The following is a 26,721-nucleotide window of genomic DNA, read 5'->3' as shown; positions in this document are numbered from 1 at the left end:
TCTATGAATGTATTTGTGCAATCTGCAATAGGATGGCATGAATTAGTGCTGCTTTCTTCATTAAGGCTGTCAAAAACAGGAATTAATTTATAATTTTTCTGTTGGCCTGAATCCACTGATGGATTGGAAATGACTGAGAAACTTTGAATGTTCTCATGACTAAACCCAGAGAAGGAACTCCTTTGAGGGCAGATACAAGTAGGACAGGCAGAGCATCTCCTGAGACAGGGGTGGAGCAGGTTCACATCCTTCTAGTGTAAACTGCCCTTGCCAGAGAGCAGAGCACTCTGTGTCTGAGAAACAATATATCTCCAGGTTTTCCAGGTTCTCATATAAGTTTTGTTAAAATTGATAAATTTTTGTAAGCTATTTCAATTACCACATTAGCATATTCCAGCAAGAAGCTAGAAAATACCTAATTGTGTTTGCTCTCAGAGAAAAAAACATCCTTCTCCTGTTAGTAGAAATGGAGAACTTTTGAGTTCAAATTCTGAGGTGCTGCAGGAGTCATGTAGCACTTTGTGTTGTATGGAAATGGAAAAAGAAGTATTTCTGTTCTTAAAATGCTTCCTACAAAACATCTCTTAGATGTTCTTCCAAATATTTTATCATATTTTTCTTTTAATAGCTGTTTTCAATTTGGTTTATCTTTTTCCTATTGGGTTTCTCATAAAGGCTGAGTAGGCCACAGAATACAAATATATAAAAAACACCTAAGAAATAGAAACAAACTCTTGGTTTTCTGAGAGTTTTTTAAACTCAGGACTCATTCTAAATGTCCCTGGTAATCTCTTAGAGATGAGCACTTGTGAAGACTGAATTTACTGTAGTTCATTTATAAAATGTACTTTGCTTTGTTGATTCAGGTACCTCCTCATGCTTTAGTATGATGATTTACTAGCAGGATGTTAAACAAACCTGTGAGGGTTTTTTTATGCCTCTTGACTTTCATTATGAATATCACTGAGATCGTGGTATACAAAAAGTAATTTTACATTTATCATCTGCCTCTTTCTCTCTCAGTGAGAATGTGTCTGTCTTACTTAACCTCTACATAAGAGACAGAGGTTGTTTGGGGGTTTCAGGCTCCACAAGAGCAGTGTGTGAGTTGTATCATGCATAAGGGGAGCAGCTGTTTTCTCTTACAGAGCTCTTATTGCTCACTGGCAATCCATTCACAGATGCTCATCTATTATCTACTCTAATATTTCTCTGGCTACTTCCATTCTGGGTAATATTAAGGTCTTACTAACCATGGTAACACCTGTTCAGGTGTGTCTTGATTTTGGTTGTTGGTGGGTTTTCTGTGTGCCTGTGTTTGTTGGTTTTTGGTACATGAGCATCATCCTTCCCTCTGTTGTCTTTTGCCTAGCCAGCAGCATGCCATATTCCAACATTTGTTTAACTTCATTACTGATAGGAAAATAAAATTACAATTTGTACACAAATATTAGTACTACCATAAGTGAGAGACAAATCAATGGGGAGCCAATTTATTTTTATGGCAAGTTAAGTGTTGACTGACTAATTTATATATTGAGTGAGGAAAAACATTTTGCCCACATCTGCAGAAAAAAGGTATAATTTTTCACTGGATGGACTCTGCCAGAAAAGCTTGAATAAAATCCAATTAAAACTGTGACTCTTTAGAGCAAGCCACAGTTAAGCAAAAAGAAAACAAAAAACCCAACTTGTAATTCAAAAATCAATGCAAAGTTTGACACTTTTTTACACAAGCTAAATCCTTGCTATAAAGAATACAGAAAATCCATTGAGTTCAAATGAGAAATGATCATAGTTGTAGTTAATTTCCTTGCTCCTGGGCAATTTTAAAACACCAGCAGTCATTATGATGATATGCAGCATCTCTTAACAATACAGCAATAGTCCTGTATTGTTCATGTTATTAAAAGAAAGATCCCAGGACTTATTTTCTTATAGGAATCCATTCTAAAAGCCTAGAAAGGTGCAGTAACAAAAAAATATAGATTTTTCGTTAAGCACATAGAAGATTGCCTGTTGTAGGAATCAGGATTGCATTGTAATAAACTGCAATTCATAGAAGCTTTCATTTCCATGGCAGAACAGACTTAAGCCTTTGAAGGAACAATACTTGTGTTATCACTCATTTGTCATGAAACAAGCCCTCAATATTTCTTTGTAAATTATTCCTTTTCCTTTGAGGTAGATACTGCAACAGGAGTGAGGGCATCGTGATCGGATGGTTTTGGACGTGCAAGTAAAGTGTTTTTTTCAATTTTAAGTTTAGTTGCTGACTTATTCTTTGGGTATGAAGGTAATTTTATATGCCAGCTTCTCCTTAGTATATATAAAATTACCTCTTGCCTAAAGAAAATAACCACTGGTGACTGGAACCAAGTGTTATCAATCTATAGCGAAAATAATCCACTTTTTCAAACGTCTGCTTCCAAGTGATGGTGCATCAAGCAGTTGGAGGTCAGTCGATACCAAGCTATAAACTTGCTGACTTAAACCCAGAACTGTATTCCAGTTATCCTGTTTTTAGAACTGTGGCATCTTGTGCTGCTTCACACTCTGCCTTTGATTGAACATTTGTCACAGGAGGAGAAGGGAAAATTGAGGTTTATATTTGACATGATGTAGAGTTCTGTCCCAGCCATGTACACAACTTAAAAATTCAATTTAGTTCCTCTTGGTTTAAGTTTCTCATCAGTGACTACATCATTGAAGCATTCTTGCACATGGTGATGGCTTGTTACAGGAGTTCCAGCTGGTTGTGCTATATTTGTCTTCTATAAAACATTGTGTTTCTTTGCACAATGTTAAGAGAGATAAATACAAATTTAAATGTTATGAAAAAAGTGCAGAAGTGAAGTAGCCAACATTTATGTTTTAGTAGCTTTGATGTTAAGACTTATAAAATGATTCTATTGTTGATTAGTGATATTAGTACAGAAATAATTGCACAGATTTTTGTATTAATTATGCCCTTTTTATCACACTAAGCTGTTGTGTTCACCCAGCAATGGCAAAATAAGGCACCTGCTCAGCAGTGGTGAGTGTGATCTGCCTTTGCCTTTCCACAGAGGCATTTCTGCTGAAAAAAACCCACAGTCACCTGATGCTGCCCTGGGGCTCTGCCCATCCTTATTACAAGGCAGCAGTGTGGCTAAGTGTAGGCTCTCTTACAGTAACATCATCAATCTAAAACAATGCTTGTCTTTAGTTCACACAGTATAAATAAAACCTTTGGCTTAGAAAATAGTGTTAATTTTAGCTCAGAAATGGCAGTGGAGTCATACTTGAGAGAATTCTGTGGATGGTAAATTTCTAGGTTTGCTTGTTCCCTCCCCACTACTGTTACTCTGGACATTTTAACTCCCTCTGCTTTGCAGCAGAGCTGGTAGATAATGACATTAGCAGATAGTATGAGAAACTTTGAATAGTTTTCATAGCAGGAAATGGAACTGTGCAGCTGCTAAGGGGGGATTTTTTTTTAAAAAAAAAATTAAAAAAAATCCTTCCCAGTTTCAGAGGCTCACACAAGCTAGGTCAGTAACAAAATTGCTATCAGTACAGGGCCAGCCAAGAGGAACTGCATTTCAGTGAGTCACCCTGAAGCTAGCTCTGCATGCCTTCCTCCTCTGCAGTGACTCCTAATAAATTTCAGCAATTTTAATCTTTTCAAGGTATCATTTAATAGCTAACATATGCTTTGAACAGGAAAGTGCACCCTAGACAAAGATAGGGGTTACAGGATAACTCTTTCAGTATGACAGCCAGAGCATCACCCTTTAGGGGAGAGAACCAAGAACACAGCAACACGTCCTACAGGGATTACTTGTGTGATTGAATCAAGTCTATTGCTAAGTGCTTTGCTGAAGTTCGGTATTAGGTAGTGCTAAACAAGGAGAGACAGAAGAGATGAAAAGCATTAATAAGCAAATTCCATAAACAAATAAAGAAATGTAAGGAATTTTCAGTAAACAGATAAGTTTAAGTTATAATTCAGAATATTAGTATATTCTCTTTTTTTAAAAAAAAAGTTCATTACAATCTCCTTCCTAATTTCTTTATTTTTTTCCCCCCAGCTTATTAATTTTCTGAGCACTTTCATCGTTGACAATTTTTCTCCTCAGACTACTGGATTTTGATGTTTTTATTGTATTTGTTTTTCTAGATGTTTCACATGTATTACTAATGTGGGGGTTATAGAATATGCTTCGTATCAAGACCAGTTTGGAAATCTTTGTGAAGATAAGTGTAGAAAGTAATGTCTCAGAGGCACAGAAATTTTTAGTAAAAAAAAAGCTATTGATAGATTTCAGAAAAAGAAATAGTTAAATATTCCCAATTTTAGTTAAAATAAATTGTCGGGTTTAGTTAGAGCAAATCTAATCTGGTCAACTGGTTGGCTGGTTGTTTTTGGCCTGCCATATGTGTATAATATCTATAGAATATCTATATCTCTCCCAATTTAGTTTTATTTAGTATGTATGCTTAAAGTTAGTAATGATCTACGTATTGCTGAAACAAACAGAATCAGGAAGTAGTTCTGATTTCCATTGAGTTCAATGCATGGAACTTGTGATGATCTATTTTCTAGTCCAATGTTCTTGTTGGCTTTTTCTCAAAGTGGGGAGAAAGAATGATGGTTATAGAAGTAGGCTAAATTTGTGGGATAGATTCTTATATGGAGTAAATCAGCAGGAGTCCACAGAAGTTAAAGTGATGTCAGTTTGTACTGAGAGCATATCCTTGAGAAAAGACATTTTCAGACTCAGCCACAGGGGCCTCCAGGGTGTTATTGAACAGCCATTGTAGTGCCCCAAACTGCTAAAATTTGCAAAAATGTGACTACTGCAAACATCTTGAACACTCCCAGAAAAAATTAGTTTCAAACCATTATTTCAGACTGGCATATAAAAGCTTTAAAACTTAAAACTAAATCTTAAAATGAACCTCTTAAACTGAAGCTGTTTGGTGAATGGCAGAGGAGGTCAAAATATTCCCTTTGTTGATTCTGCAGATTCTGTATTGAGTCCTCCTAAACAGTCACCAAGGAATTGTGACAGCTTCATCCATTTCTCCTTTGCAAAGCAGTTGGGCTTTATGCAGATTCCTTTCAGGAGCAGAAATATTTACATTGAAAATCTGCCAAGAGTTGGACAAAATGTTAGTTGGGGTAAAAGAGGTGTGGGTGAAGGAAGGAAATCATCCAGGGAACAATTTGATACAGCATAAAAAAATATAGCAAAAACACCATTTCTGTTTCAGAGAAGCATTACTTTGCTCTGGGGAACAGTTGCCAGTGTGAGACAAATGGGCATAAATTCAGCATCCTCTGTGGGACCGAATTCTCCAGCAGTATGGCCAAGTGCTGTCAACTCATTCACTTCAGAGCTTGGCATGTGATAAGGTTAGGTTAACTTTTAATCTTTCGGGTCAAAGCTTTTACTAAGTGAGGTTCCTTTAGATGCTCAGGGCCCATTTATTACTGAATCCATAACCAAAGTGGCAGGAGCAGTGGAGGTGCTTACAGGCTGCATGTGTACACAGCTGTGAGATGCTTCTCCATGCAGCCATCCATGTGGTGTGTGTGTGTTTCTGCTCGGAGCCCTTGGAGCAAGCATCCATGCACCAAGCACAGCTCTTTGTCTGACAAATTCCCACCCTTAAATCCTAACTAGAGGCATGTAACTTGTCTATCAGGGAAATTTCTACCTTTTTTTTTCTTCTGTAGATTTCCATCAGGTATTAAAATGTACAGGAATGAAAAAGAAGCATGGGAATGACCAGGCAGGAGGAGTGAAATGGGATGCTGGGTGCAGCTAATTCAGTGAAAAAGTACTACACAGTCCCTTAAAGGCAGCATGGAAGGAACCAGCCCCTTGTTGAGGGAGAAAAAAAAAAGCCCCTTAAGAGAAAATATTTTATTACTTGATATCTAAGCTTCTTTATTTTTCCCATGATATTTTCTTTCAGATCATCAGGGAATTTTACTTTCAGCTTTTTGGGACTGACTTCTGCAGTGTGTATCCTAGTGCTAGAAAAGAGTTAGCTTCTGAATTGTAGCACATTGTCAAAATGTTAGAAGTGAACTTGCCCATCACACTAGATGAAGTGTAGACGAAACTCCTATTGGTCTTTCCAAGGGCCAAGAGATGGGAAGAACACCCAGTGACTGTTCACTGACTGCTGTTTGAGTGGGTTCCTATAGTAGTTCAGAAAAATGCAGAGGGCTGGATCTGTAGAAGTATTTTGATATCCAGTTACCCTGTTCTGGAGGAATGATGCTGCTGTTTGCCTTTGAAAGCCTGGGTCAGGGTGTGTTTGAGTAAGACTTCTGTGTTTTACCATACTACGTAATTGACACTGGTGGGGGGGCAACAGATACATCAGGGAATTAGAGGTACCATTTGTGCAGAGTCAAGACTGTACAGATAAGATAGAGAGAAATATAGCTGTGACGATTGAAGTCTGGATTACTTGCTGAGAAAAACCTGCCTCATTTTGGATTTTCTGTAGTGTGCGAGATTTCCATAGTGTGCAAAATTTAAATGTAATAAATGCCTTTGAAAAGATAGAGAAAAAATTTTAAAAGGGAAAGGTACAGAGACTGAAGCAGTACTTTATTTTGCCTCATTCTTTTGTGCATGGCTGAACCAGGGTTGGTTTTGATGACACCACAAATGTGACATTTCAGCCCAGAGCTATAGAGCCCTGAATATAAAAATGTGTCTTGGAACTACTGACAAATCACTGACAAGGCTGGGGCTTTCAAACTAATGAGAAATTGACTGCCCCTGCATGCAGATTGTTTCAGTCTGAGCTGCAGTCTTTCTCATTTGTCTGACAGTGTTAATTCTTTATACAACATTGCCTCATAGCACAGGGTTTCTGAACAGGAGATAAATATTCATTGTCTAGCTGTAGTTTGTGCTAAGTTGCAGGATCCAAAATTTGGTGTTACTTGATTTACATAATTCCTGATGAATGGATCAGGGCTTTGATGTAAAGGCTGGATTTCCCTTTTGTAAGGTGGCTTAAGCACATATGCTTTAGGAATATGAGGGACAATATTGACGTCAATATTTTGCATTTTGCACACAATACCTCCTTCTGTCACAGATTGTTAACCAACTTTAGGAAAATATAGGCTAAAAATAAAGATAGAATGCTTAAAAAAATATTGTGCAGCTGAAACATAACCTGATGAGAATCTATCTATCCTATACTTCGACAACTAAGAATATTCAAATATGCTTTATTTAATTTACTCCAAGCTTGAGATTATGGCAAAACTAATAGCAGCTTTGGTATCTGTTGATGAAAATGATCTGATGTGTCACATTGTTACTCTTATGGCAGCAAGACAAATGGAATCAAAACATTGTCTGCTGCTGTAGTTTTGTATTATGGTTGATGTGATGCAAGAGCTTTCTGTTCTGCTTCTCTGTCTTCTGGTTTGGCTCCATCTCTGGAGTAGGGATGCACTGGGTGACCCTAAGGATGCGGGCTGCAAAGGGGGGGAAGCTGCCCCTTCAGCTCTTTCAGCCCAGCAAGATGGTTCTGGCTGCTATCCTAGCTGGTCTGCATCTGACATGCAGGTCAGTAATTTATACCACAGTGATAATATGTTGTAGTGCCAGTATCTTTTTATAACACTCATTAAATTCCATATTCCTGTGGGGGAACATTCCTTCAGTGTGGGCAGTTAAAATGATAACTTTCAGATGGTGGTGTGGACTTTTACATTGATATGTTGCCAAGTGTATATTAAGGTGACCAGATTTTTTAGGCACCAAGTCAAGGAGAAGTAGTTTGGAGAGTTGGAATGTGGACCCCACCTGGAATATCATACAAGCCAGAAAGCCATGAGTTCCCTTCCCTTTCTCACACCTACCACCTATTTCTCTGTTGTATCTTGAAAGTCAGATACTAAGCAAGTATATCAAATGGCCATCACAGCCTGCTGTGTTATTTCATTTAAAGTCACTTTGGTTTATAATTTAATTCTTGTCCTACATTCCTTTGGTGTAATCTGTGTAAGTATTTTCCAGGGTTCAGTCTGTCCTGCTCATGCCAGCTACAAGAACTCCAGACTTTAAGAAAATGTTAGCAATGAGGCTGTGTCTTCCAGCACTGCTGTGCCTGGTGGTGCTAGGCCAGGCTGGGGAAGGAATGTACTTGATGGAGAGCATCAGGCAACGGAGAAGATTTTTCTCCTTAAAATGTTATCACTGGAACTGTCTTGAATAAACCAAACACAGCTCAAATAACACATTTGCTTAACTGTTCCAGTTATGTGTGGATCAACTAGTAACAACTGCTTTGAGGAAAAGATACTGGCACAGCTAGCCCTGTTGTTGCTTTGTTTGTTTTTTTTTTTCCATTTTCTTTGTGAACAGAAACTCTCTTTTGACATTCTGTTCATTTTCTAGTGTAATAGAGTAAAAGCTGTTTATGAAAACTTCAGATTTCCTGCAGGGAGGTTCTGGAGGCAGAGAAGTCTGCTTACTCTTTAAGATTTCAAAGTCAGTCAGGCCTTTGAAATTTTCTCTTATGCTCTCATTTTTATGATACTTCTGCTTACAGAATTTGAAAAAGCAGAGTGTCCCTGTGAAAAATCTTATAGTATATTGTGCTTTGGTTTTAATTTTGCATAAACTTTATCGTCCGAAAATCCTGAATAATTAAGATTTACCTGATGTTTAATTTGCTATAGAAACAGCATCATCTTAGCATTATTACCTTTGTAAACATACATGTACCTAATTCTTTATGGGGACAAATCAAAATTAGTAGATAGTTGGATTTTTTTGAGACAACGTATCTGCATCACTGTTATCAGACATCAGTTAGCAGCTTACTTAAGGTAAGGACAGAAATAGATTGAGGAGTAGTGCTCTGAACTGGCTTTATTTTAGCCCATAGATATTTCTAGCAAACCATTATGCTGGAATCTCTAGGCAATGAAAAACTTGGCCAAGCAGACAAAAAGTTGCCTAAAATACAGCAGGACTGGAAACAACTTGCTTTTTAAAAGTAATGAATATCCCAAAAGGAATAGCATAGGAATATACTTAAATATGTCAATGATTTCCTGAACTTGGGGGTACTGTATTTAACATTTGTGAATGGAAAATTCAGCAAAGGTGGAAACTGGGCTAAAACTCTGGATGGGGTGGTATTTTCAGCCCAATTTCACAACTGTGTGAAGAGACCCTTTTGGTGTGAACTGCGTATGATGTTAACAGTAGAACTGCATAGGAGATCCACTGGGTCTGAATCCTATACGTTTCTCTGTAAGCTAGAGGAAGATTTTCTCTGGTTGCATAGAGCTAAAACTGGCCTAAAGTCTTTGTTCCATAGCCATAACATGCAGAGCCTCTTCTCATCAAACCTGGCTTGCTTGTGAAGAAACATGAACCTTGCAAAGTCTGTCATAGGAAAAAAGGCAAGAACAAAAAACAAAACAAACAAATGCAGATGCTAAACCAGAAAAATACCTTTAAAGTCATATCAGTTGCAAAAGAAAGAAACTCCCTTCCAGGGATGTTCTGTCTATATGGTGGGTGATGGCAGGAGCAGGTTCTTGGAGCAGAAGGTGTAAGCAGGGATGATATCAGCCCTGCCTCTGATGCTCTATATCTTTGTTTCCTCCAGCCAGAGATGGAGACAGGCAGCCACACTCTGGTGTTGCTTGGGAAATACCTCTATTGTTTGGCATTTGCCACTTTTGCTCCAGTATAGTGATAGATTGAACTCAGCTCCAACTCTTTTCTTCATTTAGCTGCTCTAAAAATGGGATCACTTTTCCCTAGTTTAGAGAGAGCAGTTTGCATATTGGTTTCTGATAATCATTAGTTGCCTCACTTTGCATGGGCAATTGCAATTGTAATGTGAATGCATATTTCAGCAAATTATTGCTATCTAAAGTAGGTTGGTGAAAGCTTGTCTTTTTTTGTCTCCTGTTTGTATGACCTGATATGGACTTTGACAGTGGAGGAGTTGCATGAGAGTTTAGGACTTTCTAATTAGTTTTGCAAAGAGGTTCAGATTCCTTGTATGAATCTATAAAGCAAAGCACTTTTCAGTGTGATAGGATCTTGCCTTTTTTACAGGTTTCTTGGATCACCTGCTGTGGCTAGAGAGAGAATTTCTTAGATGGTGTATTGAAACAGCAGTCAGATTGGGCTAAAACACCTGGAAAAAAAGGCCCCTGATTAATTAATGAATTTTATATAATTACCCAGTTCATACTGTTCTTTGTTTGTCCATCTGTTTGAGCTGTAATGAGACATCATCTCAAAGGTACAAAGGATTTTGTTTCCTAGTGGTTCAGACATTGCAGGATGTTTCCAGGATGCTGAGTCTCAGGAGGCTCTTTGTTGAATGTGGGGTGGCAACGAGTTTTTTTATTTTAATCAATTTAAGAAGGACAGGGGAAGCAAGCACTTAAATACAAAGCTGGGAAAATCAGAGGGAGCATGCAGCTTGGGTCATGATGTGGAAGCATTAGTCATAAGTACTGCAGTTCTTACTTAATCTCTCAGTGTATATGAATTTCTTGACTTTGCAAATGGGCACTAAAACATCTGTTGCTCCTTTGTTTATCATCTCTATTACTCATCCTTCAGGTCCTTCAGAAAAGTAGTGAGGGCAACTTTTCTCAGCCTCTTTTCAGTCTGGTCAAGTTCTGCCTTTTCTGGCCCTTGTAATGAGAGACTTCTCAACTTTCTTTGAGAAGGAAACCCTAGGAAGGGTCACAAAAAGGCACATTATCTGGAAGTAACATTAATGCTCTGGTAGAAATTCACAAAATACCAGTCCCTGTTTTCACTTAGCTGAACAGAGTTATTTAGGCAAGGAGTCCACATCTCCTGAAATGTGCAGTCATGGAAGCCGTGGGACTGAGTTCCAGGGACAAGTTTCAAGATGAAGATGTTAAGGGCCTGGTGCAAGGAAAAACTGGAAATATTTGCAAATAAAGATGTCTGGTTGTTCACACAGCCATCTATTTGCCTGTGGCAGAATCGAATGCAATCTGTTTCGTACATTAAAGTGCCTGTTCCCAAGGCACCTCACTCGTTTGTTTATAAGGCAGAGCACATCTGTGGAGCTATCCTGGCCCTTGGATAGCATGATTTCATCAGGAATGATGGAGGAAGGCCAAATGGGCGCTCTTGTTTTGCAGCAGCCTGTGACTTTCTTCTTGCAGATCAGTGGATTCAGCTCTCCCAATTATGGCTGTAGGTTTGCTCTTTAAGGTTCGTCGTGAAGTCTTTCTCATTTGTCACAACCAGCCACTTGCATTTACATAGGCATGTGTGGTTTTAGAGCACAACAGCAAATACATTTCAAACAGGAAGACAAGAAATTGCTCAGAAGAGCAGTAGTCCATTTATGTACAAAGTAAATTTGCTTCATGCCATCTCTCTGTGCACTGAAACAGGTTTGAGGGAATGGTTTCTCTCATTGCAAATTATGAAGTATTTCAAGGTACTTCTTAGGAAATCTATGCCTTAACAGTTATGCAAAAATATTAGTGATTCTGGTCGAAGTTCCAGCTCTGACTACAGTGTGAAATTAGCTGAATCACAGACCATTTCCAATAAATTCTCAAGCACAGAAAAATACGTACTTGGTTCTCAGAAATGCTTGGGTGAGAACCACAGTACTGTCTTCTGCTCTTCACCCCAAACAGTAACACTTGTGCAGGCAAACCTGCCCGTTTTAGTATCAAAACAGTCTCTCATCCAGGGACCTGGGTTTGCTTGACTGATTAACTTTTTTGCTGGTATAAATTCCATCCCTATCTACTAAGAAGCTCTTCTGGTGTCAGTGTTTTGGCAAAACTTTCTCAGAGTGGATGAAGTTGTCATCCCAAAATTTGTGTTTCCTTGTGGTGGTCTCCATACCCTGAAGCCTTGAGGTAAAGTATTTCATAAAACAGCTTAAGAGATCTCCTGGAATTATGTTTCTCTGTCTGTGTTGAGGCTGATCCCTTACTTGGGCTGCTCAGCTTAAAAGGAAAATTATACTGAAAGGAGCAGCATTTTTGCTGTTGTCGTTTGTTTTTGTGTTTCTACTTTTAAAAAGAAGAGTAAGGGACTTGCAGCTGTGCTGTTTTAACAGGCTCCAAAGATCTTTGTTAGTGTGCCCTCTTTTTAATAACAATAATGGTATTTATGAGCTGAGAGGCTGAGGTTTTGGAGCCAGATGTGCTACCTTGTGCAAGAGGAGAGCAGAGCAGCAGCACCAGGGCTGGCAAAGCAGCACTGGGCTCACTGGTGTCAATGTGCTTGGGGGCAAAATGCCCAGGGCTCCTTGAGACAGCCAGAGGGAGATGCAGAATTAACTGTGCATTATGCTGAGGAAATCTTTTCCTTTACTTTTATTGACTAAAACTTGTAACTTTGGAGGAGCTGAATTAGTTGTCATTTGTATTGAATATGGAATAGTTCTGGCAAAATGTTGGTAAACACGTGGAGGATTTTTAAATTTGAAACATTTTATTTCCACATTTAAACATGGAATACAAGATTCAGAGTGTTTTGTGACAAGAATGTAGGGTTTTGTATCAAAGAAGAAAATGGATTTTTCTGACAATATAGAATATCTTGCTACAACTACATTATTAATTTTTTTTTCTTTTAACAAGAAGTGGTTCCACACTGAGAATCCAAATGGAATGAACTGAGCAGTTATTGTCTTACCGTCCTCCTTTGGCATGGCAGATTGTTACAAAGTCAGAGGCATAAAGGTACAATGCCATGGTAGGAGAATTTTTCAGGAACATTTAAGTAAGGAAGATAATTGAGAAGAAATAGGGGGTATTGCAATCAATCTCTGCTGTCAAGAAAGGACTGGGTTTATTAACTATGAGATGGATCAACCTATTCAATGCCATCTGTATAAAAGTAACTGAGGTGCAGCAATTGCACAAGGCCAAAACTTTGTGAAAAGACACATAATAAAGTATGTGGAGACCAGAAGTTGAACGTATTTCTATTTATCAGTGCTTGTATTTCTGTCTGGAGTTTGTAGGTATCAGTAACTTCAAATGTACTTGTCCTTCTGTACCTCTCACACAGGCAGAAACCTGGATATATGCCTACTTTAGAGGCAAATAGGATATTTAATATGTCACTGCAGAATTGACAAAGCAAGTCTAAGGTGTTTTAAGGCACCAAAATGAAAGCTGAGAAATTTGCTGTTTACCAAATTGAGTAAAGAGTGAAGATTTAGTGGTTGTTTAAGGAGTAAAATAATTTAGAACTCTGTGAAAAGAACTAGCTGTCAGATCTGGCTGATGGGGTAAACCAGGCAGGTTGAAGGCTGGGAAGAATCTAAGCACTACAGAAATTGTACAGAACAGGAACCTATTGCAGACACTGACTGCAAGTTCAATGAGAACTGGGCAGTGTCCCTTGTAAACATGTTCTCAAAACCCTACACAATGTGAGTTAGAAGTGTTCTGTCCTCAAAGCAGAACCCAAACGGCGCTCCAAGAATCTGTGCAGAGCCTTGGGAATCAAGAATAAGGGGCTTTTCTGCTCTCAGCATTTCAGATTAGGCAAGTCTTTTTTTTCCTCTCTGTCTCACACACACGTACTCCAAGGGTCCCTTCATTTCTGGTGCAGTGGCAGACTCCTCTGAGGCACTACTCTCCTGATGCAAGAACTCAATTGGACATCACTGAGTTTTGCATAAAAGCTTATGTGGGACAGCTCTTCTGGGCTTCATTCAGGCAAAACTATGCAAATTATTAGCATGAGGAGGAATTAATCCTAACAGCATACACATTTTGTATGACTTTGTTCTCTTTATTTAATATAATATCTTATGACATACACCAGATTTGGCATCAGAGGTGTTTGGAATGCAGCAGGGGTGGATGAATCTTGATTCCAAAGAAGTGTTTTATACTCAGTCTAGGGGATCCTGATCAGTGTACAGCTCCCTCAGCAGCTGCTCTTTGGAAAGCAGATGCAGTATCCATCTCCATCTCCTTCTTTCCTTGGCCTCTGAGCAGCTCATGCAGATGACCATCAGGAAAGGGTGGGAATTCTGATGTGTGTACATGTGGCAGCTATTTCCAGCAGTATCAGAGGAAAATAATGTTTTTCCAGAACTGTAATATTTTATGGCTTAAATGTGTTTGCATGATTTATCAGATATAGTTATTGTGGTTTTTTTCTCTCTTCTTAGAGATCTTCCAAGATCCTTAACTTGTCTGGTTGTTACCGTGGTGCTGCTTATTTTAAGAACAGATAGGACCCATCCTAAGACTGCATGTGGAGACTGAACTTCAGTTCCTTGCACAACCTTCTCATCTCAGGGACAGCTGCTAATTTGGTCTTAGCATTCCTTCTTCGGTTATTCATGCCCAGCATGAGTATAACTAGATGAGATCCCTGGGGACCTTTTAAATAGCTAGGTAAGGCCTTTCCTAATAAGATGTCATAATTCAATAGCAACTAGAATGTTGAATTCACATTGCACAATATTAGGAAATGAAGAATCATGAGGGAGAACAAATCCTCCACACCCTGGTCTTAATTTATTTTAAACAGCAAAACAAATGAAATCCAATTAAGCTCATAAGTCATAGTATGAACAGAGTCCAGAAAAATGTCAGTTCCAATAAATACAACAAATAAAAAATATTGTTATAAACTCCAAGGATTTATATCATTGGAACCACAATAAGGCCTTCTTTAGTTGATCTTGAGACATGACTCAAAATGTGAAGAATGAGAAGATAAATACAAATAAAAGGATTTTTTTTTTCCCCTAAATGCTGAAAGGGTTATTTTTAACACAGTAAACATTTTCATTTTAAGTTAATGCTATCCAGTGTAATTGGAAGAACTTCTCACTGGGGTTAGCCCAACAAAATGAAGTATTCAAGATAATCTTAGCTGAAGTGTCATGGAGCTGGATAACATAGATTATTTTACTAATCAGACAATAATAACCCAGAGAATGTTTCCCAGTCTTCATAATCTTTGTAATGAGTTCTGCGTTACTTTTCCTTAGATATAACCTTTATAAGGAGAGAGAATTTTTCAAAATATAAAGTCTACCCTCAGAGGTTTCTTTTTTTTTTTTTTTAATTTTTTTTTTTATTGCAATGTAGGCTATAGTAGCAGAGGATTGATGCAACAAGCAGTGGAGGCCTAGTCTTTAGAAAGTCTGTTTTTTCTGAGTGCCATTTAGTATGAGTGAAATACAACCCATGCAGATGAGTGCACTGAGGAACTACTTGTGCTCCACTGAATTGCTTTCACCTGCAGACCCCATGGGTGCTTTCTCTGAAGGCTGTCACCTTTCTGTGTGGCTGTGGGCTTGCTGTCACAAGCTGCTACACTGGCCTCCTGACATCTGTGAAAGAAAATCAGCCATGGGCTCTGTGTGTCCATGAACACCAACAAAACTATTTTTGAGGCCTGAAACTCAGACCTCAAAGGTTGAAAAATGCATTCCAGATAGGTGCAACAGCATATGTGTAAAACAACACTCATTTCAATGAGTTTTTGTTCTAAGATATTTTTCATCCTTTAATTAAATAACTTTAGTTAAAAATAACAAACATTGCCTGTGAGAGAATCCATTTATAGTTATTGAAGTGATCTCCACCAGCAAAATTGGCCTACAATCAAGCTGTACCTTGCCCTTTCAAGTAGATTGAGTGATCTAGATTGATTTAAAAAATGGAGCTCTTTCTATTGTAGAAAATAATAGATATTCATTTCAAATTCCCCCTTTTTAAAAAAAAATTAATCATGAAATGTCATTCAGTGAGTCTGAAATAGCTTGTGGCAAAAATAAAAGGAGTTGGCATGTAGTGTTATACTGGTGGGAGTCAGAAGGGCATCTGTGTAAATTAATCATAGACTCTATGGCCTTGTTTACAATGATTTGTTTTGTCTTTTACTGTTTCAAACTATATTGAATTATTGTATCCAGAAACCAAGCCACAAGGTAAATTGCTTAAAGTGTCCACATTAGGCTGCCTTCTTCATTTTCTGGTAGTGATAAATTCCCCTTATCTGAATCCCCTTATTCCTAATCTGATGAGTGGTAACTGATGGAAGCATCTGGGGAAACTCCCCAAGCAAGCAGAGTCTGCAGTATTTTACAAGATTAATTGCTTTGGGGTCAAGGTTCTTAGTGAGTGTAAACTGTTGTAAAATACGTTGAATTCAGAAGAACTTGGCTTCTTATGCTGAGATGAGGACATGGAGCTTATTTTCCATTGCACTTAGAGCTATGTACAATGAGCACTGATTCAGTTCTATTTCTGTTTGGTATCATTTGAAGCTGGACTTACACACACAACTGGGTATTTGTACCTTTGCAAAACATGGTTCATTTTCTGTAATTTTCAGTCCTGTAAATATACTGAGTTTTTTTTGGTTGGTTGGTTGGTTTTTGTGGCTGTTTTGGTCGGTTTGGGGTTTTTGTCTTTTTTGTTTTTTTGTTTTTTTTTTCATCTGCCGTTTGATTTCTATCTGATCTTGATTTTTGTTATAGCCTAATGATATACAACTCTTCTCTTCAGTTAATTATACTGCTTAAATTAAATTATTTTATCTTAGTATTCTGGACCACTACAATACGATGATTTTCTGAGAGCAGCACAAAAAAGCTGACGTACAAATGATTGTCTTATAAAAAGCTAGGAAAGGTACAAAAAGAGAGATGTAGAAAAAAACCTAAAGGAAACTACAGATTTAGCCAGCAGTTTAAATTATAAGGGTAAAATTTAAACCCAGCTGTCCCATAAGTCCGTGAAGATTTTGTAGAATAAAGGAACTTCTTCAGTCCTGAAAGACTGACTGGAAGACCATGGGAAATTAGAATTAAATCCTTAAAAATAAAAAAAGAACATATAAACCTTTGCTTAATCTCAGAACCTGAGTTTCAGTGAGATTCAAAATGAAATTGCTGGTGTAAAATACAGTATAAGATGATGCAGTTGTTGATTTGTGTTTAGCTTTTCACGTGGCACTTCTGGTTTGTGGCTCACCAGGCACCACGTCGAACCTCACGCAACTCTCATTTCCATGCACTTGAAAAAGATGCAGTGGTGGGCTAAGTTTCAGAGATGCTATAAGTAAACCATGCAGTTTTGGATCAGTGTCTCATATTTCTGAGCTTTCTAAAGTTAAAATAAGAAAATAGGCTGGAAATTATCTGGTTTTGGTAGAGTTCATCTTTCTGCCAGTGCTGTTCACTATTATCCCTATGATATGCCCTCTCCAATTTTAAATAGGCTTTATTGGATCAAACAGAAAAATCTGTATTTGTCCTAAGCAGGCATGAGGGTTCTGCTTTACAAAACCCAGCTCCTGGAAGTTCTGGTTCAGTGTGTGTGTGAAACTAAGATGCTCAGTATCTTTCCAGCTGGGCATGTAACTGTTCACAGCCTCATTCTTTTGTTCTAACTCTTAGAAACAAAAGCATGGATGATCTTCTGCCAAGCTTATTCAGTGTTTGTTTGTTTACATTCCTTTTACCTGCAGTTTTCTAGAGTGTTGCTGAATTAATGTAGAAATTGCTTTCATTTATAATTGCAGACCTGAATATGTAAATCTGCTTTCTGTAAGGATAAAAGTTAAGAAGAATTTATTTGCATAAAAAGTTTATTTTCCTACATTTGCTCCAGCCTTTTACTGCCTTTAATATCCTTATACATGGTCCCTCAATTAGGATGGCTGTGATAGCCTTGATCATTGCAATAGTGAGCTGTAGTTGTATAAAGTGAATGATGGTAATTACAAAAGGAGAGTGAAAATCCAGTTTTATACTGACCAATCATTTAATAACTAAAATCAGTTTCTGGATCTGGCATAATATGCTTCTGTAGCTGTGAGAAAACTAATCAATGTAGTTAGTTCACTCAGACGAAATAAGAGGAAGTATGATGAATTATGTCACTAAGGGAAATATTCCATAACAATTCAGTGCCTCAGTTTTCCCATCTCTGAAATGGATGCAATGGTATTTCCATTTTTTTTTTTTTTAATTCTTTTCTATTTAGGTATTTGGCTCCTCAGAGCTGAAACTGTGTGTGCATAGCACTTAAAGTATTGGTATTTAAGACAAAAGAAGATTTGGTATGGAGATTTTAGGATAAATTGCTGCTGCATCACTTGTGGAAATCAATTAGAAGATAATATATTATATTATATATTATATTATATTTTTTAGAAGGATTCCTGTTCCAATACATATATTTAAGAAAAGAAATAATTTTCCATTCCTACCTTCCAAACAAGATCTAAGGAAGGCATGTTCTGGTCCCACTAAAGTCAATGGCAAAGTTCCCACTGACTTCAAAAAGACCAGGAGTTGGCTGTTTATGTATAGATTTTATTTTTTCAATAAAAACAAGCAAAGCTAACTGAAAACAACTTGGGCAGCTCACAGTTTCTGGTTCCCATATGCCACAAATATTTTACTATTTGGTTTGTGTCCATTTCTCATCACAAATTTGAATCAGAAGTTTATTATTCCATGTGCTAGTAGGGTCTTAGGAGAAGAAACTATTGTGCAAAATAAATCACTACATTCTGTCTAAAATTATTTTCTTAATGATTTCAGGTTTTTAGCTAGACCTCACTTGTACCATGTAATGGGGTAGGAACCAGATTACATCAAAGAAGCAGCCTCAATTTTCCTCAAGTGGCTACGTGCATGGTTTCTGTGATTCACATGGGATTCACATATGTTTTACTTTATTATTACTATTTATTGTGACTTTGGTCTCTTGGAGAAAATTTGTTCTTCTGTTGAAGTCTTTTTACAGAAAGATTTAACTGAAACTTGAAAAGCCATTGCATTCCTTGTTTCTGCTGGAAAAAAAATTTCTTTTTTCTTTTTTCCCCCAGCTTTTATTTACCCAGAAATAGAGTCTGCATATTTTTATAATGGTGACTGGTTCCTTTCTGAGCTCTCTGGAGGGAAATCTCAATTGCTGGAGTTTCAGAGTTATCAGCCTGTGTGCTGTGGTCTGTGACTCTGGGGCTGCTCAGATCTCAAAATCCTACAGGAAATCTTTTTTTCTTCACCACATGACTCTCTGGACATGTGGTTTTACTCCTTGCCCACTTTCATTCTTGACACTCAGAACAATTCATAGGGAAGGCATTAGTGACCAGGTGAGATGGTCAAATGAATTTGTTTAGTTCTGCTTTATTTCACTGGAAAAATAAGTCTTGGCCAGCAACTGCACCAGGGTGGAACCCTTCTCCAGTCCTGAAGTTTACAATAGTTGTTATTTTTGTCCTTTTTACAGCCACAGATTAGCTTGTTTGACTTATAGTCTAAGAGATGTTTTTAGAGAAAAAACACTATATATATGTGAAATATATTATTATTACAGGGTTCTCCATAACTCATAGTTCATAGGCTGTCAGCATTTTCTTTAGAAACCCTGTATTTTAGGTGTCTCCAGTTTGGTCTTGAAGTTGTTCTCGGAGTTAAAAGCTGAAATACTAGAAACAAGCTCAAAACAAAGTTATTTCCTTCCTCTCCCCTTTTCTTGTAAAATGAAAACAAGCTCTTCAGAAGCTTTTACATCAGAGACTCAAATGTATAAATTACACTGTTGGCTTTTTCATGCTTGAAAAATAAAAGATCCACCCTCCAACCAACAAACAACCCCCCAAACCATTGTTCCTCTTCTATTTTAATGAATATCTCTCGAAGTCATCACCCTCATGGGTCTGATCTTGTAGTTTACATGAATTTGGTGGGTCTGATCCTCTTGCCACCAAAATCAGTGAATGTAATCCCTGTACTGGATTTAAAACAAAACAAAAGGCTTGGGTAAAGTAATAGGAGCAGTGGGATAACAGTGAGGGGAAATGTGCAAAAAGAAAAATGACAGATGTGTCCTTAGGAATGTAGGTGATAAACATGTCTGTAGGCTTTCTTGCTTCTATGCTCTGGGGTAACAGTTACTGAGCAGTTGTGTTGTGAGTCTTTCAACTATGGTAATTAATGGTTGGGATGCTAAGATGTGTTCTGGGAGAAAAGCTGGTAGGATAGAATTTAATAATCTGTTGTATTACATATAGGCCCAAACAAGAGAATGCTGTCCAGAAGAGAAAAATCAGTATGTTTTGAAAATGTCTTGGCACTTTTTGTCAAATCAAGGGTGACAATTTTTTTTGTCACTCAGTGATTTCTTGGGGGAAATGGTATGGAAAAATAGGACTTTTAAATATTTTAAATTTTAGAATGTTCATTACATTTTTATTTTTCCAGACAATTATAACAAAAATGGAAAAGCCTAACAAGATTAATACAGCTCCCCCACATTAAAAAAAAAACATGTGGAGAGGAATATTTGTTTTGTGTAAAGTTTCAGGAAAAATAAGAAACAACTCTATGAATCTTGATGAGTTTTCTGTCCAATGGATGAACTCAGAAATGGGTAATTTCACACCACAGAATGATTTCATGGACAGTGATACATACGATTTTCCTCTTTGCTGTCTGTGTCTGAGAAAGTTACCCAAATCTCCCAAACAGGTAATTTCATATTTCATCATGCTTCTGACAAGGCTTAGCAGAGACTGTTTGTGCACTCAACATTTGTAGCTGTGGCTCTTTTTTTGGATGTGCTCCTTTTTCAGAATCAGATAAACTGGAGTCTAATTTAATCTAATCACAGAGTTTGTTCTGTGAACAGAATGTATTTTCTGAGTGTCTCTCCAGTGTTCCTCTATGTCTGTGTCATCTCCTACCACATTCAAAATGCTGCTGCCATTGTCCAGAGAATGTATTTTACTTTGTTGTGCTGTGCCTAAACACATTCTGAGTTTCAGCTTGACAACAGAGTAAAAAGAAACATTGTAGCTATATAAAGTTAGAATTAGATGCCAGTAGTTCAGCGTCACACTCAAGTATTCTCTCAAAGACAATTTTGTGACCTTGTGGAATGTGGGGAAAAGAATTTTCTTCTGTTTTCACCAAATGACCCTTTAAGACAAGTATGTTTAAAAGCCACAACAAACCAAAAAGACAAGCTTTTTAAATTTTTTAATTTTTTTTTAAAGGAAATAAACTTGTAAATGTTACAATCAAAACGAACAGAGAAAAAAACATTGCTTTTAATTGTTGGAAATCTGCACATTAGTTTTCTGAGGATATTTTAAACCTTGCCTCAGCCCTCAGGATGCCAGCAAACTCCTTTATATAGCTTGTGTCAGAGGAGCTGTGTTGGTGACTGATGCCGGGGAAGTGGAAAGTGCCATGGCAGTCTCATGATTGCTACCTTTGTTGGCCTGTGGGCATTATTAACAGTTGGACAGCAGTCCCCTGGTGTAACATACATTAAAGGCTGCTTGTGTTAATTACTAGGAAGAAGTAGGCAAAAGTAGGTATTTGGGATGTCATTTTTTGTCAGTTGAATTCAAAGTCAAGAGAGTGCTGTAACCTATAATATCCATGTACCACATAGCTGTATGCTGCAATTTGCACATCTGTAGCCATTGACAGTAATTCTATTACATGGGGTCTGTTACTATGTATGCTTTAATTTATCTTTAGACTTTTCAGTACTTTACCATGTTCCCACTGAGGCAGAGGGATTGCTAAACAGCCAGTGAAAAGAATGGAGAGGAGTCCCACATTCCAGTTCTTCAGTGTGTGGTTAATAAAAAGATGCAATCTTGTTCCAGTCTCATTTATATAAAATACACCAAGGATGAGAGTAGATTACTGCTGTCTGGACTGCCCAAGGCTGGAATTAGTTTCACTGCTCTTCCTATTATGTGAAAAAAATAATGTGATTGTTATGATTTCAGTCCTTGAGGGCAGGGAAGAAAGGATCTAAAAACAATTCAAGTGGCCTGTGGATTTAGGGAGAAACAGGGTTTTAATAGCCTTGATTCTTCAAGCTTAAGGCATGCATCTGCAATACAGATTACATCTAATAGCCCTCAATGTTGTGTCAAGTAGCTGCTCAGTACACCTGAATGTTCACATTTTGCCTTTAGATATCTTCACATGTGTTGTATCTTTTTGCAAGTTTTTGTCACAGTTTGTTTCATCCTCCAGATATCTTTGCTAACAGAAAACAGGAACATCCTTACCATGGTGCAGACCAAAGAACATTCATAATTTTGATGCCTGAGTAGCTCCTTCCTTTCTTTGGGATGACTCAAGTGGGAATGATGTTCATGTCAATATATATGTATATAAATATATTTATACTGCAGCTTACATTTGTAAGCATTAGGGCAACCTGTATCTGAATCAATAAAAAAAAAAAAAAAAAAGTAGAAAATAGTACAACTTGGAAAAACACAAGAAAATTAAAATGTACCCTTGAAGTGGGCCTCACCTTTGTGCTGTAAAGGACTCTGGTGCCAGAAAGTGCTTGTTGGGCTGGCATCAGTTTCCAGTAATGAAATCTGTCTGAATCTGGAGTCTCAACGTGTATTAATTTGGAGTTTTGCTGGCCCTATAATGGTGACAGTGATCCCAGCCCCCTTTAATTCTAAAGGCAGACTGTAACAGGCTTAAGTGGTTTTGGCTGCAAGCCATGAATTCTGTAATGATGCTCACTTCATAGGCAGATTCCACTGGACATAGACACTGCTTGATTTATGTTGCAGCTCAATCTCAGTTACAGCTGTGCCCACCCTGAAGGCCCTTTTGGGTCCAGTGCAGCATAAAGAGACCAAACATGATGACAGATTCAATTATAAAATTGCTTTAAAATTAAAAGTTACTTTTACAGCTAGTAAATATTAAGGTTTAGATATTCCTGAAACATCCTGAAACATCTCACCTGAGATGTTACATGCAGCCTTATGATTTTTGTTGCTCTTTCTCTTCTCCTAAGCTTGAATATGGGAAGAACCAGGGGAGTTTGCCAAGGCAAACAATGAGACATAGGAAGAAAAATATATAAAAATCCTCCTGCTGGTGGGAAATACACAGAAATTAATCACAACTGTGTTAAAGAAGTGAGACCTATATAAGACTAAGTCTATGAGCAAGCCAGTAAGGCTGTGATACAGAAGTCCTGCTGCAAGTGCTTAGAAGATTCCCTGATTGCTCCACTGTGATCACTGGGTGCTCCTTCATTAAAACGTGCCAGATGTGTGCTGGGTGGTACCAGACTTAGCTGACTTGTGTGCAATTATTTGAATAGGTCATCAGTGATAAACCTGTTGGTAAACAGTATTTCAGGTGAGGTTTTGCTGCTTCTGAAAGTTGTGTTTTCTTTCATTCCTTTAATGTGAAGTATTCTCAGGCAGATTACAACCTTGTATACACAGCTGAGTCCAAGGGAAGAAAGAGCCTCTTCACATCTTTCCATCCCTATCCTCAGGCTCTTCTTTTTGAGTCTGTGTATCATGAGGAGACCATAATGAGAGGCTGGCCATAAACTGAAAGATTGCATTGAAATGGTATTCTTTTTCTTTGTATTGAGGCTCAAAGCTGTTTCACTCTGGTGCTTTTAACATCTGATTTATTAATGGGCACAGCCTGGGCTATCCCTACAGTGATCATGGTCCCCACTAGGGGAACTGCAGCCTTATGGTATGGGTTTATGAGAGTGTTTATGTGATGTTCCCACTAACTGCAGTAATACCTCTTGTGTGCTCTGCAGTCACAAAATTCCCATGATAGTGTTGATCCCCCTCGTAAGTTAATGGGCTGAAGAGAATCTAAATCTACTTCCAGAGAGGATTGTTTTTCTTTCTTCTCCATTTTTAGAAATACTTTGATTTTGAATTACCATAAGAGTTTGTGAAGGAGCCTCTCATCTGTGTAAGAAACTGATGTTACTTTTTTTTTTTCATGAACCACTTCTTAAGTATTCCTTAATAAGCGTTAAATGATGTGGACGTGGGATAGATATGAATAGCATGTGCCATTTTTGGTTCTGAGATATTCTAAAAGTGCTTAAGTAATGGTCGGAAGGAAAAACTTGACTTATTTGGACTGTGCATCACTCTGAGACAGGTTTACCATAATTTGTTTCTTAAAAAATTTCTTTTTAAGGCTGTCAGCTACTTATTAAAGTATCTATAAACTATAAAAGGGAGGTCTTAATTGGAAGTGTTGCCCCATTGGAAGTAGTCCCCTGAACAGTAGCAAAAATGTTTCCTAAAATAATGTGTTTAGCAAAAGAGAGAAATCTCTGTGCTCCGTGGGATGAAGCGTCTCAAACCAGCACTGAGATGACACTGAAATAGTTGCTGTAATATTCTGAGACACTGTGTTCCTAAAACTGGACAGTCTTTCCTTTTAGTGACTCCTAATCACAGTGGAACAGGAATATCATGCCTTGTACCTACTGAGGTCACTGGGAGTTTCCCTCCTAGGTTCAGTGGGAACAGAATGGGTGCCTCTGAGCCCTATAAGACTACTGTAAGGCAGCATTTTGCTGAAGGCTTTTCAGTTTTGGCTTGTAATGTTTTTGAAGTTCTGTAGAATTATCCTAGAAATTAAATTGTGCCATCAGCCATTTCTGTTTGCATTTGATTATTGTTTTATTAGATCTAAAAACATTTCCTCTCTTTATGTAATATACTTTGTTTTAAAAAAAAAAAAAAAGGAAAGAAAAGAATTGATTTACAGGGTGTCTGTGTCACAGGAGCTCATTGGAATGTGACTCTCTGGTACATTGCTTAGCTGCTGGCCACTGCATCTTGTCAAGATGCTTAAAAATCCAGGTTACAACATAGTGACATTTCACTGGAGTGCAAGAAGGAGAAAGAAAAAGGGGTGTAACAGCATTTCCATTGAAGGGAAAACTTAACATTTCTCATTCTTTGCCCGTTTCAAATTGTTGTACCAATTAAGTGACAAGTCTGGAGATTTTGCAAAGCTCTAATAACTGTAGCTGCATTCCTCAAACCATTAGATCAGTTTCCAGAGGGACCCATTGCTGATTTCAGGAAACACATGGAAAAACTGAGCTCCAGACAGCAGTGCGCACTAGGAGCTGAGTAATTATGGAGGTATTCAAATTTATGGCAGAAGATGGCTTTATGTAGTGCTTTATGATATGGCAGATGAATGGGCCAGCAGGCAGTAATACCTTATTGGGTTGCTTGCTCCTCTTCCTGAGCTTGCTGCAAAGCCCTTTGGGGTTGCTTTACCAGCTGCACACAACTAATTTTGGTCATGTGGTGGTGTAAACTTTTAGCTGAGGAAAAAGAGGAAAAGCTGGTGTTATTTGCAAAGTGGCAAAAGTCTGGAGAGTTGACTGTAATCCTGCTTTTAAACTTCCAGCCTGGCTGTCCTGAAAAATACCTCATACACTGCAAATTCAGAGCTCCAACTTCTCAGGAGTGCTGCATTTATTGTGCTACTGAAAACACAGTCTTGAAGTTGCCTTTCTCATCATTTCTGCAGTCCCAAGGCCTCCCTGCCTGGCCCAGGAGCTGGAGGAGGGCAGGTGGCTGTGCCAGCCCTGCAGCCTCTTGCAGAGCCAGGGTCCCTGCCTCATAGTTGGGCTATTTTTCTTTGGCTGCTATATCAGCAGCAGTATCTTTATCTGCATTATGTCTAGAGACACACACAAAGCTCCACTAGCTTCTATTTTCTCATCTGAAAAATTAATTCAATGGCTTTTTCTCATATTGCTCAACTTCGTAGCGGGAGTTAATGGACCAGGCCTAATTCCAAAATGGTTCTCAATTCATTGGATGTGGCTGAAGCACAAATTCTGGCATCTTGACACTTCCTATGAATGAAAAATGACACAAAACCAAATAGTTGTGTGAATTTCATCCTCATTCATGCAATGGAATAAAGAACAACTCATATTTTGGCAAATATACGGGAATGGGAGAAAAGATTCGAATCAGAGAAAGAAAAATGTAAATGCTCTTGAGAGAGGGTTTTTTCCTACAATGAAAAGAAAAAAATATAAAAGTAATGAAAATCCGTGAGCTTAATTCTAGAAAGATCTAGTCAGGAGTGGATAATGTCTTAATGGGATGTGAAGGTCTAAGAAATACAGTTTTGCAAAAGGAGGTGTACATTACTCTGCTGCTCAGAAGCATTACAGAAAGTATTTTTGCCTTAAAATAAAGATTAATTTTAGACCCAATCTGGTGCAGATCTGTGCTTTATCTGAACAGAGCAATCTTGCTTATGTCTTTGTCTCCCTTGCCTTGCATTCCTTGTCTCTTTTATTGATTGCACTGCTCAAGACAGCAGCTGTAGCTTATTAATGTGATAGAAAACTTCGATTTTTTTTTTTTTATTTGGGCTAGGGTGTTTTTTAGATTATTTTCACTCTGGGGCTGTGTGTTTGCTAGAACTGGAGCAAGTGAAGAATTGGGTAGGTAACTCCCTACCTGGGGTTTGGAGAGAGATATGTCAGGGAAGAAAGCCCCTGGGTTTACTGGGTACTTAAGGAGGTATTTAGATGACTCAAGGCTGCTTTTCTGAAAATGCCACAATATTAAGCTGTATGTGAACACAGGCTTCTACACTGGTCTCTGAAGACTGTAGCTGGATTCCTACTGTGCAAAGCTTAACAAGATACAGGAGTCATATTTTAGCTTGAGACATTCCAGACTAAATAGGTAGAAAAAAATAATGTAAACCAAAACATATAGAAAAAGGAAAGAACCTGTGAAAAGTCACACAGAGAAAGTGAATTTGGGAATAAAACCAGGTGCTCAAGTGATTTTTTTTTTTTTAATTTTATTACACAAAATAAACATTCTTGAATCTTACATA

At 37.9% G+C, this 26,721-nt stretch overlaps 1 protein-coding gene across 2 annotated transcripts in view; it reads left to right on the top strand.

The window, feature by feature from the left end:
* ADGRD1 (adhesion G protein-coupled receptor D1) overlaps positions 1-26,721 on the top strand; it is a 129,652-nt gene that overhangs the window by 27,743 nt on the left and 75,188 nt on the right. The gene's annotated exons all lie outside the window — the stretch shown is intronic.

Source organism: Heliangelus exortis, chromosome 19 (assembly GCF_036169615.1).
Source record: "Heliangelus exortis chromosome 19, bHelExo1.hap1, whole genome shotgun sequence".
In the NCBI taxonomy this organism is placed as follows: Eukaryota; Metazoa; Chordata; class Aves; order Apodiformes; family Trochilidae; genus Heliangelus; species Heliangelus exortis.
The sequence above is the reverse complement of the archived record's forward strand: the minus strand, read 5'-3'. Positions and strand labels throughout refer to the sequence as shown.